General features: G+C 34.8%; 1 pseudogene; it reads right to left on the reverse strand.

Annotated features, from left to right (window-relative positions):
- The window catches only part of LOC110826015 (alkaline/neutral invertase E, chloroplastic-like), a 60,051-nt pseudogene that overhangs the window by 2,168 nt on the left and 39,377 nt on the right, over positions 1 to 18,506 (reverse strand).

Here is an 18,506-nt window from a genome sequence, read left to right on the forward strand (position 1 = left end):
GGATGACATAGCGTCGTTATCGATTGCAGAGGAGGATGATGGGGGTTGGGACTTCACTGAACTTATTCGTGAACAACAAGAGTTGTATGACCTCTATTTAGTAGGAAGATTCTTGACGAAAGTGGTTGTAAAGTTTAAACCGATGAAGAATACATTGGCAGACCTATGGAAGTTAAGAGGAGCAAATATTGTAGATCTCAGTTCTGGCCATTACTTATACAAATTTTTTTGTGAAGTGGATTTCTAAAGAGTGCTCAATAGAGGTCCATGGACTTTTAACAACCACTTATTGGTTGTGCACTGCCTTAGGGAGGGAGAACATCAATTGAAAGTAGCCATTGACACGAGCTTTTTATGGATAAATATTCACTCACTCGCACCGAATTTTGTATCAGAGACAATGGCTAGGTAGTTGGGAACCTATTGGGGGGCATTGTTGACTATGATACACGTTCATCTTCTATGGCTGGGATGGAAGGTTGTCTATGGGTTCGGGCGACCATTGATGTCCAAAAGCCTCTATTCAGAAAAAGAGTCTCAACCTGAGAAATGGGGAATCAACATTTGCAATCTTCAAGTACGAACGCCTGCCTTTATTCTGCTTCTTGTGCGGTTGGTTGGGGCATTCAAAATCTTTATACAAACTCCACATCTGTTCCAATACAGCACCGCTGCAGCGGGGGTGGGATGAGTCCCTCCATGCAAATCCCTGACGGAATTCCACTTTGATGAGTAGATGATTACGGGATGAACAAGAGGAAAAACTGACGGAATCATGAGCGAATATCCCAGCAAGTATCTCAAGGATAGGGGAAAGGAAGGAAGAGACGAGTATCTCGGCCGAAGCGGGAAAGAAGGGAGATTCTTCAAATTTTTATTAAAAAATATAAATTTATACATTTTATTAATTATTTGTTACTTATCCACTAATAATAACACAACTTATCAATAATAATATATAGAATGTATAGTTTATAGTCCGAACTATAAATACAACATTTATAGATTATGGTGAAAGTACAAATGATTTATCTAAAAAATTTAACAATTGATAAATTTATATTTAATTAAATTATAAAATGTTCAAATAATTTTTAAGAAATGAAAATTAATTTTATGTAAAATTAAAATAAAAAATTTTAAATTCTATCAATTTTTATTATTTTATAATTTGTTTCATCTCGTAATTGAATGAAATACGAATTTGCTAATCATCTTAGTGAATAAATTGGAATTCACTTATATTTTCTTATGATTCGATAATTGATACATACCCAATAAAAGTAACTACAGTTATTTAACTTTTCTTATCGTTAGATCTTTTTTAGAAATACACAGACAAACACACAGATATATATGTGTGTGTGTGTGTGTTTAATAAATTTAAAGAGCTATTGTAACTTGATATAATACTAAATCACTATAAAGTTTTCAGTGGAATTTATAATAGGAAGCTGATATGATGATGATGATTGTCATATCATACATGAGAATCAATAAATATATATATATATATATGAGAAAAAAAAAAAATTTTTGGTTATGATAACTCAAAGTTGAAAAATAAAGGAAATGAAAATTATAATATTTTGTTTGGGTTAAATTTATAAATGAAAAATAATTACTATAAGAAATAATAAATAATATCAGTTATTAATATAATGATGAGTTAGCTACCGAGATTCAAGATTGAATTTAAAAAGAAAATTAATCCTTTCCTCTTTCCTCTTTTGTTAAGAGTTCTTATGTGAAAAAAAGATTTATCCTTCATGAACGATAGCGTAATTACTATTGAAATAATTAATAATAAATATTTTAATATAAAATCCAAGTCTATTTCTTGTTCTTTAGTATTTATGTTAATAAATAATTTAAGAAAAATGCTAATTCGGATTTTTTTGCTTATTATAATTGTTCTAATTAAAAGAATCTGGTCATTACAGAATATTATTTTCATTTGGATATGTCATGACTCTTTAAGACAAAATGCAATTTGATTAATATATCTCTACTAACACAGTAATAAGTTAAATCTTTTGATTTTATTGAATCAAATATTGTAAATAAATCATCATTAATCCATATAATTAAATATAAAAAGTGAAAAGTTTTACATTTTATAAGATTAAGACTTGTTGTCTTCAAGAAAAATGTGAGAATCTTAACTATTCAAACATCATGTTTATGATAATTTATGAAAATTCTTAAAAACTTCATTGTAGTGTGTGCTTAATTGTGATAAATGAACAATTGTCTCTAACTTTAATGGGGGCATTTTTGGTGCATGAAATGCATGTTCCAATGTTAATGGATGTAAGTGGCTATTTTCTCTTTTTCAATTATATCTTCCTGTGTTTACCTTATAAATAGTTAGCTCCTCTACTCTATCCTATCTTATTACTACATTTCTCTATTGCTCTCCCTTTTATCTCTTTTCTTTCACTTTCTCTTTTCCTCAAATTTTCTTGAAAGATTTCTAACTTTTACTTTTCTAGTTGTGCAAATTAATAAAATCTATGATCTACAACTAAGCTTATTGTATCATGAAATTAACATGTCAAAAAGCTCTTTTCTATACTCACCTTATCTAAATGACCTCAATTCTTATAATGTATCCTCAAACTTCAATTCCTATTTGTATAGAAAGTAAATGTGTAGGGTAAATTCTTATATCTTTTCTCACCCAGATAGTTTTACTTGAAACTATTAAATATCAATAATTCATCTCAACCAACAGCAACAAAATTTACAATTTTTTGAAACAATACCCTTTAGTTTGTAACTATCTCTGCAAAATAAATTTGAGTTTCAAATTAAAAAATTAAAAATTAGGTCAAGATTTTGACTTACTGTAGTTCCCTCAACTAAGGGAACCTAATGATCATGAAATGTTTCTAACCTAAAAACATATAGGCATGTTTAGATTAACTCAATTTAATCACGACATCACCACCAATATATAAAAAAGGTTAGTGTTTAAATTTGTTTTTCTTGAAAAAGAAATACTTATTGCAACCTGTAAACAATTTATTAGTATTGATTTTTAGAAGGTTTCATCCACCCCATCTGCACAACAAAAGAAAATATAATTACTTTATAATGTTGTTATTGAAAGAGATGAAAATAGATAAAATTCTAATAGTAAAAAATTAAATATTGAAGTTAACTTTTATAAATCAAATAAAGGATAATAATTATTTTAGTTAAGTTACAGTAATTAAAGAAAAATATAAATCTTATGTTATTCTTAATTAAACTGAATTAGTTAAAAAAAAAACTGTATTTGTTACAATAGCAAAATACTCGAGAGTTATATTCTCCATTTACTAGAACTATTCAAATTAAAAGATTAAGGAATTAAAAAAATTAAGAATCAAATTAATTAAGTTGTAAGAAGCAAGAGTACCTTAATTTAAAGGAGTGCGTTTATACCTGCGAGGGGTGGTGCTAGCTTTCAACTACATCACCATACATACACCATTCAGTGAATAATAATAATTATTATTATAAATATTTTAAAATAAAAATCTACAATATTTAGTATTTAAAAAAAAGAGTTTTACTTTTTATTAAAATATAAACTTTACATCTTCAGTGAAACTAAACTCGTAAATATTAAATAAAACACAAAAATTTTAACTACTACCATATTGCTATAATTCATTATAATTGTTAATCGCTATAATTATGAGCCAGTAGAAAAGATTTTCAATATATATGAAAATAAAATTTTGCAAAATATGTAAAATAAAATATTACCTCAAGAAGGATGTTTATTTTTTCCTTCATAAGTAAGAAGTCATTTTTGATTGCCTCCACTACTGCTATGCACCTTGGTTGAAAAAAAAATTTCAAAAATTAAAAAAAACTCAATAAAGAAATATATTAATAATATCTAAAATAAAAAATAAGTACGTAATTTATTTACTACATGAATATATAAAGACTGCTAATTGATTTATTACATCAAGTATGTATGGAAGCTTACCCTTCCTTACTTTTTTCATCAGATGCCTTGATGAATTCCTCACATTTTAGTGTCATTCGACAAGCACCAAGGCTGAAATTAATATCAACTAATTATTTTTTAAAATAAAAATTGTGTGAATCTACTGATTAAGTGTTATACATCAATCATAACGCAATACAAATAATCTCCAAGTAAGAATACACACAAAAGTGCAGTTTGACTCGAGATTAATTAGGTAATATACATTAATTGTAGTACAATGCAAGTAACTTTCAAATGATGACACACAAAAGTACAATTTGACTCAAACTTATGATCTCTTGTAAAAGAAGACATGCATCAACTATTCAACTAATTAAATAATTAATTAAGTATATACATATACCAAACACGCACACATATATATATCCTGCTAATAGATATTTGGTTAATTAAATTATTAATTACTTATCTATTGGGTGCATATTTATGTAATTTAATCCTTATCTATAAGAGTATGAATTCAAATAAGATTATATATCTCATGACATAAAATTTATTGATTAAATTGTATAAATTTTTACTAACAAAACTTGTACTTGAGAATTTTTATTATTAAATATATATTATAAGATCAATAATAACACATATAAATACCCCAAATTAAAGAGTTTTGTGTTGTGATGATTAGTATTAATTATATACTTTGAGGAGGCTCCTTTAATAATGAAATTTGTTCACAAATTCTAGAAAAATCTGTATCAGATACTTTGTCTTTGCAAATTAAGAGAAGAAAACCAAATAATCAAAACTCATTAACTAGTCAAATGTGGTTAATAACTACTTAGATCTATATTGAGATATATATTATCTACACATACAAAGCTTTAGTCAAGTTTGATAAGGTGATTTCAAATTCAACTACGAAGGTGGAGTGTAGATCAGAGAAATAATTAGGATCTCAACCAAGTACTCCTTTCATTTCATATGCTATTCCAAAAAAGTGATCTACCATACCCTTTTAAAAAAATCAAATGCAAATCAATCAAAGATATCGATATGTATACATGATCAGTAAACAGATATGAAAAAAATAGATAAGATGTTAAGCACTAAACCTCTTGTTCCATCTAGTGGATCTTGTTGAGGAGCTGCGTGCTTCGATCCACCCTATTCAAAATGATTGAAGAAGAGAAAAATGGTTTTATCGAGAGATGGGAGATTGTTTTTTTTTTTTAATCTGCAATGCTCATCAAAGTGATAGAGAGTTACAATGAGTTTAGTATTTATAATAAATTGCTAATAATTTAGGTCATTTCTAGTGATTGATATTTAGGTTATCAGCATTCTATGCATTAATAAACTTACATATTTTTGTATTTTGTGTTCCAAGTTTGGATTAATCTTGCCAACAGGTTTATGAGAAAAAATATTTTCTTTTTTAAAAAATAAGAGTTTAATTTAATCCATTTATAATATTGTATAAATGACAAAAATGGATTTTCTCCAAATAAATTACTTCAACTAATAAAAGGTATTATATTGGCACCTTTGAGAACGATTACTTTCTGCTAAAAATTAGACAATAGATGATAAAATTTTACTAGCAGATTTATATTGTCACTAAGAGTCAAAATGCCACAAAGTAAATTTGTGGCAAATAGAGAAAGCCATGTATCAATTTCATGCACAACCTGTCCATTTCTTTATTTGAAAAAAAAAACATTATTTAACTTTTATATTGACAAAAAGAAATACAAAAGAAATAAAAAATAAAATAGTTTATCTTTATGTTCTAAAACATAAAAAAAATTCAATCTCCTTTATTGCAAGACCCTAAAACTTCTCTTTCTCTGTTAGTTGCATCTCATTGCAATCATCACCATCACCTCTCGTTATTCATTAAAGTATTAGTTTTTCTTATCAGTCATTAAATATTGTATTTTAAGTAGTAAATTTATGTTACTTAATTCACTCATTTGTATGAGATTAAATTATTTATTCATGTTAAATCATATCTTATTATTTGACTGAAGTACAAATTTAGCCGTATTTCTTTCTAGTACTGTATAAGTCAATAAACAATGTAAGTTACTACAATAACATCCAATGCAACATATACTTTTCCTTTTAAAAAAAAATCATGGATGAAAACCATTATGCTTAAGCAAGTGAACAAAAAATTGAGACTCATGAACAACTCTATATGTTTCAGAAGTCTTTGCTACATCTCTAGCTATGTTATATACTATCTGATTACACTTTTAGATCTAATTAAGAAGAAGAGAAATAAAATGTGGAATGAAAGTTACTTTTAAATCTAACTTAAAATTAGACAATAGACAACACAAATTTAGTGGGTGATAGAGGTTGTCACTAAAAGTCAAAATGTCGCTAAGTAAATAAATATACAGCAAATAGAGGAACCCACTTGCCCATTTCATGCACAATCTATCCATTTCTTTAGAAAAAAATTATTTAACTTTTATATCGGCAAAATAAATATATAAGAAGTTGGAAATAAAATAGTTCATCTTTATGTACTCAAACCTAAAGAAAATTTGATCTCTTCTATTACAAGACATCAAAGCTTCTATCTTTGTATTAGTTGTATCTCATTGTAGTCGCCATCAATCACCTCTCATTTTTTATTAATGCATCAGTTCTCCTGATCAATTGTCAAAACACTGTATTTTTAATAGTAAATGTACATCATTTGATTCATTCATTTGTATGAGATTAAATAATTCATTCAAGTTAAGTTCTACATTGTTATTTCATTGACCTATAAAATTAGACGTATTTCTTTATAGTACCGTATTAGTTTATGTAATATAAGTCAACATAATAATAAGGATTACAACATTTACTTTTTTTCAAGAAAATGTCATCATCCATAAATAGTAAAAGCCATTTTTGTAAAAACTTGGCCCAAGAGAAACAAACCCAGCCCACCTACTTCTTAGAATCAGGAAGAGCCAAAACTGCGTCGTTTTGGGAAATCCCAAAAACGACACCGTTTTGACATGAAGAAAGGAAAAATACAAGCATGTGAAATGACGTTGTTTTGAGAGCATCAAAACAACATTGTTTTGGTGACAGAAAAAGAAAATTAATATGAGGACAACTGAAGGCGTGTACACCTCTGGCCACCGAAGAAGAAGAGGAAGAAGAGGCGTGTATGCCTTTTCCGTCCACCGAAGAAAGAGGAGGAAAGCTATATGGTGCTCTCCTCTCTCTGACTATAAAAATAGTGAGAGAGAGAACCATGGAGAGGAGAGATCTTGTGCGTGAGGAGAAAAAGAGTCGCATATAGAGAGAGAAAATAAGTCGGAGAAGAAGACCGGCGTGCAGCGAAAAGGGTCATCTGCTGCGCAGAACTAAATGCCGAATTTGAGAGACTAGTCCATATGCACTGAAAATAAGAAGCAAAAAAATAAATAGTGCAATAGTGTGCGGTGTGAGAAAGAGACTCGCATGACGCTCAGGTGCGACTTCGTGATCTATGGTGCGTTCCCAACCTGATTCCACAAGATTCATGCTGGAGTTGGATGCATGAATGGTTCTGTGGCAATCTCTAACCCAAAGGTAGTAGTTCGTGACTGGTTCTGGTAGTGCATGTAGGTTCTAGTGGCCGCGCATGAGGCGGTGGGTGACACTCTGCTAGCGGCGCGTGGTGAATCGGGAGCACATGTGTGGTGACACGTGGTTACTCCGATGAGCGGGATTGCATGCCAAGGTAAAACTAGTTTTGTTGGGTTTGTTTCTAAAAATCTCTCATCGTTTAATACACATGTTATGTATTTGTGAACGAGGAAATTAACCAAGTGATAGTGAAGATTTTAAGAAAAGTGTAGACCCGAGTCAATAAGGATTCTGATGTTTTTATCCAATTCGACTATAGGTAAGGGATCGGGTTAGTCTCATTCAGAGGCCCCCATATTTTTATGGAACCTTATTTTTTGTTGAGATGTCTTGTTTACAGACTTTACTAACTGTTCACATTTTTTACTACAGATTCTGTTAACTCATCATATTCGTAAGTGCACAATTGCATATGATTGGAAACCTACTTGATATTGTGTATGATGTATAATTGTGTATTCATAGTTACTTGTATGTATATGCAGATTTTATGCATGCTAGTTATCGAGTTATAAATGTGCGTGACACATATATTTATATATATAAATGTATAATTGTAGGTTGTGCAATGAGTGTACGTATTAGTGAACAATTTGTATGTGTCTGCTTATGGAATACATATATGACTTGTGTGAACATACAAGTATACTTATGTTATATGTATTGCGTGTTTATATATATACTTATTTGAGTCCATAACTATGCATATAAAGTGTATGTATTGTGCTTATTATGTAGGCTTCTTGATGCATAATATATATGATATGTAAGTAGGTGCATGTTTAAGTAGGTCATCTAGTAGCAAACCTAATCAGTAAAAGAATAATATAAGAATCTTTAAAAGACGAAAAATTCATTTAACCAGTATCACCAAGGGGTGTGTGTGTGTGTGTAGCCTTTTGGCATGTGACTGTGGTGAACCCTACCCGTGGATACGGCTTCAGCTAGACATGGCGAAGCGATAAGAACTGTAAACTGTATACTGTGTACTACAAACTGTGAACTGAACTGTAACGTATTCACGTGGTAGAGAAGATCCTTATTACCTTTGTTGATGCTGACGGAAACGACATCGCACAGTGAAACTATTTTTAATAAAACATAAGTTAATAGGAAGTCATGAGTGAAGTTTACGATACTGAAATATTGAATTGATATCTACTGAACTGCTTACTATTTAAATTATGATACTGAATATTGAATTATGCTATTTATGGAACTGTTATGCCCTGAGTTATGATACTGAAATAAGAAATTCTGAATGTTTACTGAATGAACTGATTTAAAAAATTTGGTGATTGAGTGTGTACATGTCTTTGTTATAGGCACTACTCTTTTTCTTTACTGAGTCCGTGAAGTTCACCCCAATTCACACCTCCTAATGCAGATTAGTTCAGATCAAGAGTAAGTTCAAGGTCGAATGAAGACTTTGAAGAATCTTTAGTAACAGTCAGAGTTCATTTTGTAAAGTCAGTTAATTATATGATATCGATGTTATGTAAAGAATCTTGTAAGCCTTATGTCTTGTAATTCCATATAGGGATGATAGAATATTAGGTTTTTATTTATTCCTGTGTAAATTTATCAAGCTATATGTGTGGAGTAACACTCATTTCTCCACGAAGAAAGTGGGTCGTTACAATTTTGCTCAAGCAAGTCAACAAAAAACTTAGGCTCATGAATAAATATTTATCTTTCAATAGTCCTTACTACATTTCTAGGTAAGTTATATATTATTCGATTAAACTTTTAAATCTAACTAAGAGGAAAAGAAATAAAATATACAATGAAAGCTTAAACATCCTCAAGTAACAACCAAAACTTTAGAAAAATATTCATCAAGTATAAAATTTATATCTAGTACCTTTAATAAGGGTCCTATTACAGGTAGAAATTAGATTATAGACGATATAATTTTAGTGGTTGATTCAGATTGTCACAAAAGTTGAAATGTTACTAGGTAATATGCGACAAATAAAGGAACTCATATGTCCATTTCGTGCTCACCCTATCTATTTCTTTACTTGGGAAAAAAAGTTGTTTAACTATTGTATCAACAAGACGAAGTACAAACAAAATTTTTTTTAAAAAAGTTCAACTTTGTCTTAAAACCTTAAGAAAATGTGATCTACTTTGTTGTAAATACCAAAGCTTTTATCTTTATGTTGGTTGCATTTCATTATAGTCACCATCAATTGCCTCTAATTATTCACTAAAGCGTGAATTCTCATAAGTGGTCGTCAAATACTATATTTTAAATAATAAATATACATAATTTAATTCACTTATTATTATAAAGTTAAATAATTCATTCAAATTAGGTTCTATTTTATTATTTGATTGAACTATAAATTTAGTAGTACTTGTTTTCAATACTGAATCAACTATGATTTTTTTAAGGAAAAATCATTATTCATTAACAATAAAAAACATCATGCTCAAGTAACTAAAGCAAAAACTGAGGAGGTTCATGAATAGTTAGTTATCTATCTTTCAGAAGTCCTTACTCATCTCTAGTTAAGCAATGTATTATTTTTCTAATAATTTTCAATCCAACTAAGAAGAAAGGAAAGAAAATGCAGAATGAAAGCTTAAACATCCTCAAGTAATAACCTAAACTCAGAGAAATATTCACAAAGTATAAAATTTGTACTTGGTACAAAATTTTCCATATAACTAAGTAAAATAAAATCTATACTAGATTAAATTTTAGGATAAAAAACTTGTCCCTTAGTGCGACGTAACATTAAAAAAAAAAAGACTAAAACCTTAAGATTTAGATGTAGCACTACAGGTTTAGAGCATTATTAAGACGTAATACATGGAAACGTCATAGTTGTCTTAAGATAGGTCTAGGACACGAGAACAATTTTAAAACCCTACACAACCTTTTGGCAAAGTTATCTTGTAACCTCATAGGTATCTCAAAATAACTCTAGAAGCCAAAAGTTTTCTTATCCTCAACTACCCTTGAACCTTAGCATTGTTTATCCCAAATTAGGTAAGCAGGCCTGAAGCACTACACAAGGACCCATGAGTCTCCCAAATTTGTGTTAATTTAAAGGAGTGCGCTTGAGCTTGCAATGGGTGGTGCTTGTTTCCAATTGCATCAACATATAAACCCCATTCAGTTAAAAGAAGTAATAATAATAATAATAATAATAATAATAATAATAATAATAATAATAATAATAATAATAATAATAATAAAGATTTTAAAATCAAAATCAACAATGTTTAATATTTTTAAAAAATAGTTTTACTTCTTATTAAAATGTAAACTTTACGTCTTTAGTGAAACTTAAACTCGTAAATGTTAAATAAAACACAAAAGTTTTAACTACTACCATATTGTTATAATTCATTATAATTATTAATAGCTATAATTATGCAGTCAACAAAATAGGTTTTCAATTAAGTAAAACTCATACTGTATAATTCTACAAATTTAAATACAGTTAAAATTTTCATAAAATCCATAAGAGAAAAAAATATACATGAAAATAAAATTTTGCAAAATACATAAAATAAAATATTACCTTAAGAAGGATTTTTGTTTTTTCCTCCTTCAATGTGAATTCATTTTTGATTGCATCCAATGTCGCTACACACCTTTTTTAAAAAAAAGAAATTAAAAAAATTAAGAAAAAAAACAATAAAGAGATATGCTAATTGATTTGTGACGTCAATTATGTATGAAAGCTTATCCTTCCTTACTCTCTTCATGAGATACTTTGATGAATTCCTCACATTTCAGTGTCATTTGACAAGCACCAGGGTGCAATTAAAATAAGCTTATTATTTTTTAAATAAAAATTATGTAAATCTATTGATTAAGTATATACATCAATCATAACGCAATACGAATAACTTTCAAGTAAGAATACACGCAAAAGTATAGTTTCACTCGAGATTAATTATGGAATATACACTACTTGCAATTCAATACAAGTAACTTTCAAATGATAACACACACAAAAGTATAATCTGACTCGAACTTATGATCTCTTATAAAAGAAGAAATGCATCAACTATTAAACTAATTAATTAATTAATTAATTAAGTATACACATATACCAATCAAATATATATATTCAGCTAATAGATATTTGGTTAATTAAATTATTAATTATTTATCTATTAGGAAGATATCTATGTACTTTTATCCTTATCTATAAGAGTATGAGTTCAAATCAGATTACACATCTCATGATATATCATTTAACTATTAAAATGTATGAATTTTTACAAACAAAAATTGTACTTGAGAATTTTTATTATTAAATACGTATTATAAGATCAATAATAACGTACATAAATACTCCAACTTAAAGAGTTTTGAGTTGTGATGATTAATATTAATTATCTACCTTGAGGAGGCTCCTTTGATCTTGAAACAAAGTTCATAAATGTTAGGAAAATCTACATCAGATACTTTGTCCCTGCAAATTAAGAGAAGAAGACTAAATAATTAAAATCCATTAACTAATCAAACGTGGTTAATAACTACTTAGATCTATATCGAGATATATATTGTGTAACATACAAAGCTTTAGCCATGTCTGATAAGGTGAGTTCAGATTCAGCTATGAAGGTGGAAAGCATATCAGCAAAATAATTAGGACTGTAATCAGGTGCTCCTTTCATTTTAGATGCTATTCCAAAAAAGTGATCAACCATACTCTTTAACAAAAATTGAATGCAAATCAATCAACGATATTGATAGATATACATGATCGTTAAACAGATAAGTGAAAAATAGATAGGATATTAAGCATTAAACATCTTGTTCTATCAAGTGGATCATGTCAAGGAGTTGTGTGCTTCAATCCATCCTATTCGAAATGATTGGAGAAGAGAAAAATGGTTTTGGTGAGAGGAGGAGATTGTTTTTTTCTTTTAATCTATAGTGTTCACTAAAGCAGTGGAGATTATAATGAGTTTAGTATTTATAATAGATTACTAATAATCTAGTGATTAATACTTAGGTTATCAATATTGTATGCATTAATGAACCTGCATAATTTTTAATTTTGTGTTCCGAGTTTTAATTAATATTGCCAACAGTTTTATGAGAAAAACTATTTTTTTTTTTTAAAAAAGCTTAATTTAATCTATTTTAATATTTTATAAATAACAAAGATGGTTTTTCTCCGAATAAATTACTTCAACTGATAAAAGGCATTATATTGGCACCATTGAAAATAGTTAATTACTGTTAAAACTTAGACAATAAATGATAAAATTTTACCAACGAATTTATATTGTCATAAAAAGTAAAACTGTCGCAATGTAAATTTGTCGCAATGTAAATTTGTCGCAATGTAAGTGAATGGTAAAGGTTTTATTATCGATAAAAGGATTTGTTGTAAATTATGCTCCATTGGTCTTTTTGTGTTTTCTACCCACCTTTACCTCCGTGACGGTGAGATATCGTGAAGTCTTTACTGGGCTAGTGTAGCTCATTCCTTATTTAATCATTTCAGATCAAGAGGACATCGTTCCCGAGCCGCTTCCGCAGGAGGACGACGAAGGGGACGTCTAAGGATTCAATAGTCACATTCGTAGTTTTTACTTTCAAGTTTTTTTTCCTTTAGGTAGTTTAATCTTTCATATTTTGTGAGCACGTTTTGGTTTTAGTGTAAGGGATGTTAATCAAATTTTGTATTCACTTCCGCATTTAATATTTATAATATAATTTCCATTTTGAATCACCGGGGCTGTTACAGCTGGTATCAGAGCCGCATTTCCTCGGACCCATCCCTTACACTAATGTGCCTTAGAGAAATACTCACCGATATATTGTTACTCAATCATTCCTTGTGAATGCAGGTACACAAGAATGAGGAGAGGAAGGCCCCCACTGAACCGAGCGGCCCCAGATAAGTCAATTCAGGAGGATTTATATAGACTATTCGAGATGGTGGAGGCTCTCGCAGCTGCCCAGCGAAGGCAAGAGAAGAGAAGGGAGTTACCGGGACCTCCTCCGCTAGCGCAGGTTGAGCCCCCGCTACAGCAGGCTGATCCCGAGCCACCCCGGTAGGAGCCTGTTCCTCCACGATACCACCCGGCACCACAGCCGCGGTACGATCCGGTACCACAGCCACAGTACCAACAGGTGCCGCCACAGCACATTCCGGTGCCCCCACCACATCAGCAGGCGCCACCACAAGGTCTCCCAGTTCACCCTCAGCCGGCCCCAATCCCTCTACCTCGGGACCCCGCTCCCTCCTTGATCGACCCCGGCTTCATAGAGAGGTACAGGAGACTGAACCCTTCTACCTTTTCAGGGGGATCCTCGTTCGAAGAGGCCCAATACTGGCTGGCAGAGACTGAGAGAGCTTTTGAGACCTTGGGAGTAATTCTTGAGCAGAGGACTGCCATTGCCTCCTACATGCTGGTAGGGGAAGCAGTACGCTGGTGGGAGCTCAAGCGGGCCACCCTGCCTGTACCAGTTACTTGGGAGCAGTTCCTAGCGGCCTTCCATGCGGAGTATCTCCTTAAACACATCCAACATTTAAAGGAATTAGAATTTGCTCAATTGGTCCAGGGTAATATGACAGTGTTGGAGTATGCCCACAAGTTCCTGGAGCTGGGCCGACATGCCCCGGAGACATTGTTGGATGAGGGCCGAAAGGCCAGGAAATTCCAGTGGGGCCTCTGCCCGGCGATCAGACAGCACTTATTGGTGATGGAGCTCGAGACATATTCGGCAGTCCTGGCAAAGGCGTAGATCATAGAAAGGAGCTTCGACACCCGCCCTCAGCTAGCGGGAAGTTCCCGACCCTCAGCCCCGCTCCGTAGGCCAGCGCCTACCATGCTTGTCCAACCCAGTAAGAGGCCCAGGCCTGCCGTTCAGGCCCCTCCTTAGGCTATGGGGACAGCACGTGGGAAGATCTGCTAGTACTGCGGCAGGGATCATGGGGACCGACCCTGCTACCGCCTCAACAACACCTGTCGCATATGCGGCAGTGCCCAGCACTATGCGAGGGAGTGCCCTAGAAACCAGAATCAAGGGAGGCCTCCAATCCAGGGCAGAGTTTACAACCTTACCCAGAAGGATGCCGACGCAGACCCGGACGTGGTACATGGTATGTATACTATCTCTGGCCACATTGCTCATATTTTGTTTGATACTAGTGCATCACATTCTTTTATTTCACATGTTCTTGCTTCCAAAATTTGTGTATCACCTGATAGACTTGATTTATTATTGCTTGTATCTACCGCTGGGGGGGAGACATTACTAGGAGAGGTTGTCTACAGGGCATGTGCCGTGGAGATAGCAGATAGGAAATTGAGGGTAGACCTTATAGGGTTAGACACAGGGGATTTTGATGTAATCCTAGGAATGGATTGGCTAGCGGCGTATCACGCCACCATAGACTGCTTTAATAAAAAGATTGTATTTAATCCTCCCAACGAGGAGCCATTCACAAGTTAATAAAATTATTCGGTACTAATTTTCCCTAATGACAAATTCTTTTCTTCTTAATTCCCAGTGCCTTAATATTGTATTTTCCCTAACTAGGTAAACCCAAGAAAGAAGTTTGTATCCAAGAGATTCCAGTAGTCCGAGACTTTTCAGACGTATTTCCGGATGAACTGCCCGGTCTACCAGGGGACAGAGAGGTCGAGTTCACCATAGACTTACAGCCAGGAACCCAGCCCATCTCGGTAGCTCCGTACCGAATGAGCCGCATCGAGATGGAAGAGCTAAGGAAACAAATCACTGAGCTACAAAACAGTGGCTTCATTAGACACAGCATTTCCCCATGGGGTGCCGGGGTTACTTTTGCAAAGAAATGGGATGGAACGTTGAGACTGTGCATTGATTATAGAAGGATAAACAATGTAACAATTAAGAACAAGTACCCTCTTCCCCGGATTGATGACCTTTTTGATCAGTTGCAGGGTGCACAGGTCTTTTCTAAAATAGATCTACGATCAGGTTACCATCAGGTAAAAGTGAGAGCAGAAGACATCCCCAAGACGGCATTCCGAACCAGGTACGGACACTATGAGTTCCTGGTTATGCCGTTTGGGCTAACCAACGCCCCGGCCATCTTTATGGATCTAATGAACAGAATCTTCAGAGAATTCTTGGACCAATTTGTCATCGTGTTCATCGATGATATCTTAGTCTACTCAAAAAGTAGGGAAGAACATGCTCATCATCTTGCCCAAGTTCTACAGGTACTCAGGGAAAAGAAGTTGTATGCGAAGTTGAGCAAGTGTGGATTTTGGCTCGAACAAACCGCCTTCCTAGGACATGTTATATCGAAGGAAGGGGTGTCGGTGAACCCCGAAAAGGTTGAAGCGGTACTTGGTTGGGAAAGGCTGACAACAGTTAAGGAAATTCGCAGTTTCCTAGGGATGGCAGGTTATTACCGCCGATTTGTCGAAGGGTTCTCTAGTCTAGCAGCTCCTCTAACCCGACTCACAAAGAAGAATGCAAGGTTTGAATGGAATGAGAACTGCGAGAGGAGTTTTTCAGAGTTGAAGAAGCGACTGACTACTGCACCAGTGCTGGCTCTACCGAGTGGATCAGGAGGGGTACACAGTTTATAGTGATGCCTCCTATCTGGGCCTGGGTTGTGTCCAAATGCAGCATGGAAAGGTTATAGCATATGGGTCTAGACAGCTAAAGAATCATGAGAAGAACTATCCTACCCATGACTTGGAGCTTGCCGCCATCATACACGCCTTGAAAACCTGGCGCCATTATTTGTATGGAGAGACCTTTCAGATCTTCACTGATCATAAGAGTTTGAAGCACATCTTCACCCAGAAGGATCTCAACATGCGTCAGAGAAGGTGGATGGAACTCCTCAAGGACTATGATTGTGACATCCTATACCATCCAAGTAAGGGCAACGTGGTGGCCGATGCCCTCAGCAGGAAAAGTGCAGGCACCCTGGCCCATCTGATGGTTTCAGAATGTAGGTCTATTGGGGCTACACAGCAGGTTCGCCTGCGAGACCTGAAGAGAGTCACATGTTTGGGCCACCTAGCAGTCCAACCCGAGTTAATCCAAAGAATAAAGGAAGCGCAGTCAGTCGACCCCGCCCTGGTAACCCGCAAGAAGAGTGCAGAACAAGGAGTGAGCTCAGAATTTCAGATCTCCGCCGACAGATTGATTCGTTTTAGGGACAGAGATGACAGTGAGTTAAGAAGAGACATCATGACAGAGTCCCATAGCTCAAGGTTCGCCATGCATCCAGGAAGTACGAAAATGTACCAAACTATGCGACCTCGGTTCTGGTGGAATGGGATGAAGAGAGATATAGCCGACTTTGTGTCAAGGTGTTTGGTATGTCAGCAGGTCAAAGCAGAACATCAACGCCCGGGCGGGTTACTTCAGCCTTTACCGATTCCAGAGTGGAAGTGGGAACATATCACCATGGACTTCGTATCGGGACTACCCAGGGCACGATCGGGACATGATGCTATATGGGTAATTGTTGACCGACTCACTAAGTCTTCCCACTTCCTGGCCATCAGAATGACTGATCCTTTGGACAAGTTGGCAAGAATGTATATCCGGGAGGTAGTCAGACTGCATGGAGTTCCAGTAACCGTGGTATCTGACAGGGATCCCAGATTCACTTCTCGGTTTTGGAATAGTTTCCAGCAAGCTATGGGAACGAAGCTGTCTCTTAGTACTGCTTTCCACCCCCAAACCGATGGACAATCAGAGAGGACAATTCGTACGCTGGAGGATATGCTCCGAGCTTGTGTCCTTGACTCCGGGGGCCATTGGGATGACCACCTACCCCTGATAGAGTTTGCCTACAACAACAGTTACCAAGCAAGCATCGGCATGGCCCCATACGAGGCGCTATACGGGCGTCCGTGCAGGTCGCCGATATGTTGGGAAGAAGTGGGCGATAGAAGATTGTTTGGCCCGGATTTGGTAGAAGAGACCACGTCCAAGATAGTTAAGATCAAGAAGAACATCCAGACAGCTCAGAGTAGGCAGAAGAGTTATGCCGATACCCGAAGAAGAGACCTGGCCTTTGAGAAAGGCGACCGGGTGTTTCTTAAAGTCACCCCCTTCAAGGGAATTAGTAGGTTCGGCAGGAGGGGAAAATTAAACTCCAGATATATTGGACCCTTTGAAATCTTAGACAAGATTCGCACCACTGCCTACAGACTTGCACTGCCTCCTGAGCTCTCCCGGGTTCATAATGTGTTTCATGTATCTATGCTACGTAAGTACAATCCGGACCCTTCTCATGTCTTGGCTCATAAACCGCTTCCACTACGAGAGGACTTGTCTTATGAAGAAGTACTGGTCAGTATCACGGACCGAGAAAGCAGGATACTCCGCAACCAGGAAATATCATTTATAAAAGTCATGTGGCAGAACCACACGCCCAGGGAGGCGACTTGGGAACTGGAATCAGAATTTAGGGCCAAATATCCTCATCTGTTTGATCAAGAGTAATGAGGCAAATTTGGGGACCAAATTTCTTTATGGGGGGGAGAGTTGTAGCACCCGGAAAGGAGGAGGAAAAAAAAACAAAAACAAAAAAAAAAAAAAAAAACAAAAACAAATGCCACGTCAGCAGCCACGTCAGCAGGCCCGGTCAGCAGTCCCGGCCAACCAGAACCTGCCACGTGGCAATACCACGTCGTTCCAAAAGGGCCATATTGGCGATCCGCATGGGCGCGATCGGACGGCCCAGATCAAGCGGGCGATCGGACGGCCCAGATTTAATCGCACGGACGGCCCAAATTTAATCAAAAACGGACGGCCCAGATTAAAACAAAATGGACGGCTGAGATCAAAGGGCAAGGGGTTATAAATAGAACCCCCACACCAGACCACAAACCCTAGCCGCCTGCCGCTCACCGGAGAAGACGAACCAGAAGCCGGCCGCCGCCACCCGCCGCCGCACCGAAGGAA

Source organism: Carica papaya, chromosome 9, assembly GCF_054855325.1.
Source record: "Carica papaya isolate Zhongbai chromosome 9, ASM5485532v1, whole genome shotgun sequence".
In the NCBI taxonomy this organism is placed as follows: domain Eukaryota; kingdom Viridiplantae; phylum Streptophyta; class Magnoliopsida; order Brassicales; family Caricaceae; genus Carica; species Carica papaya.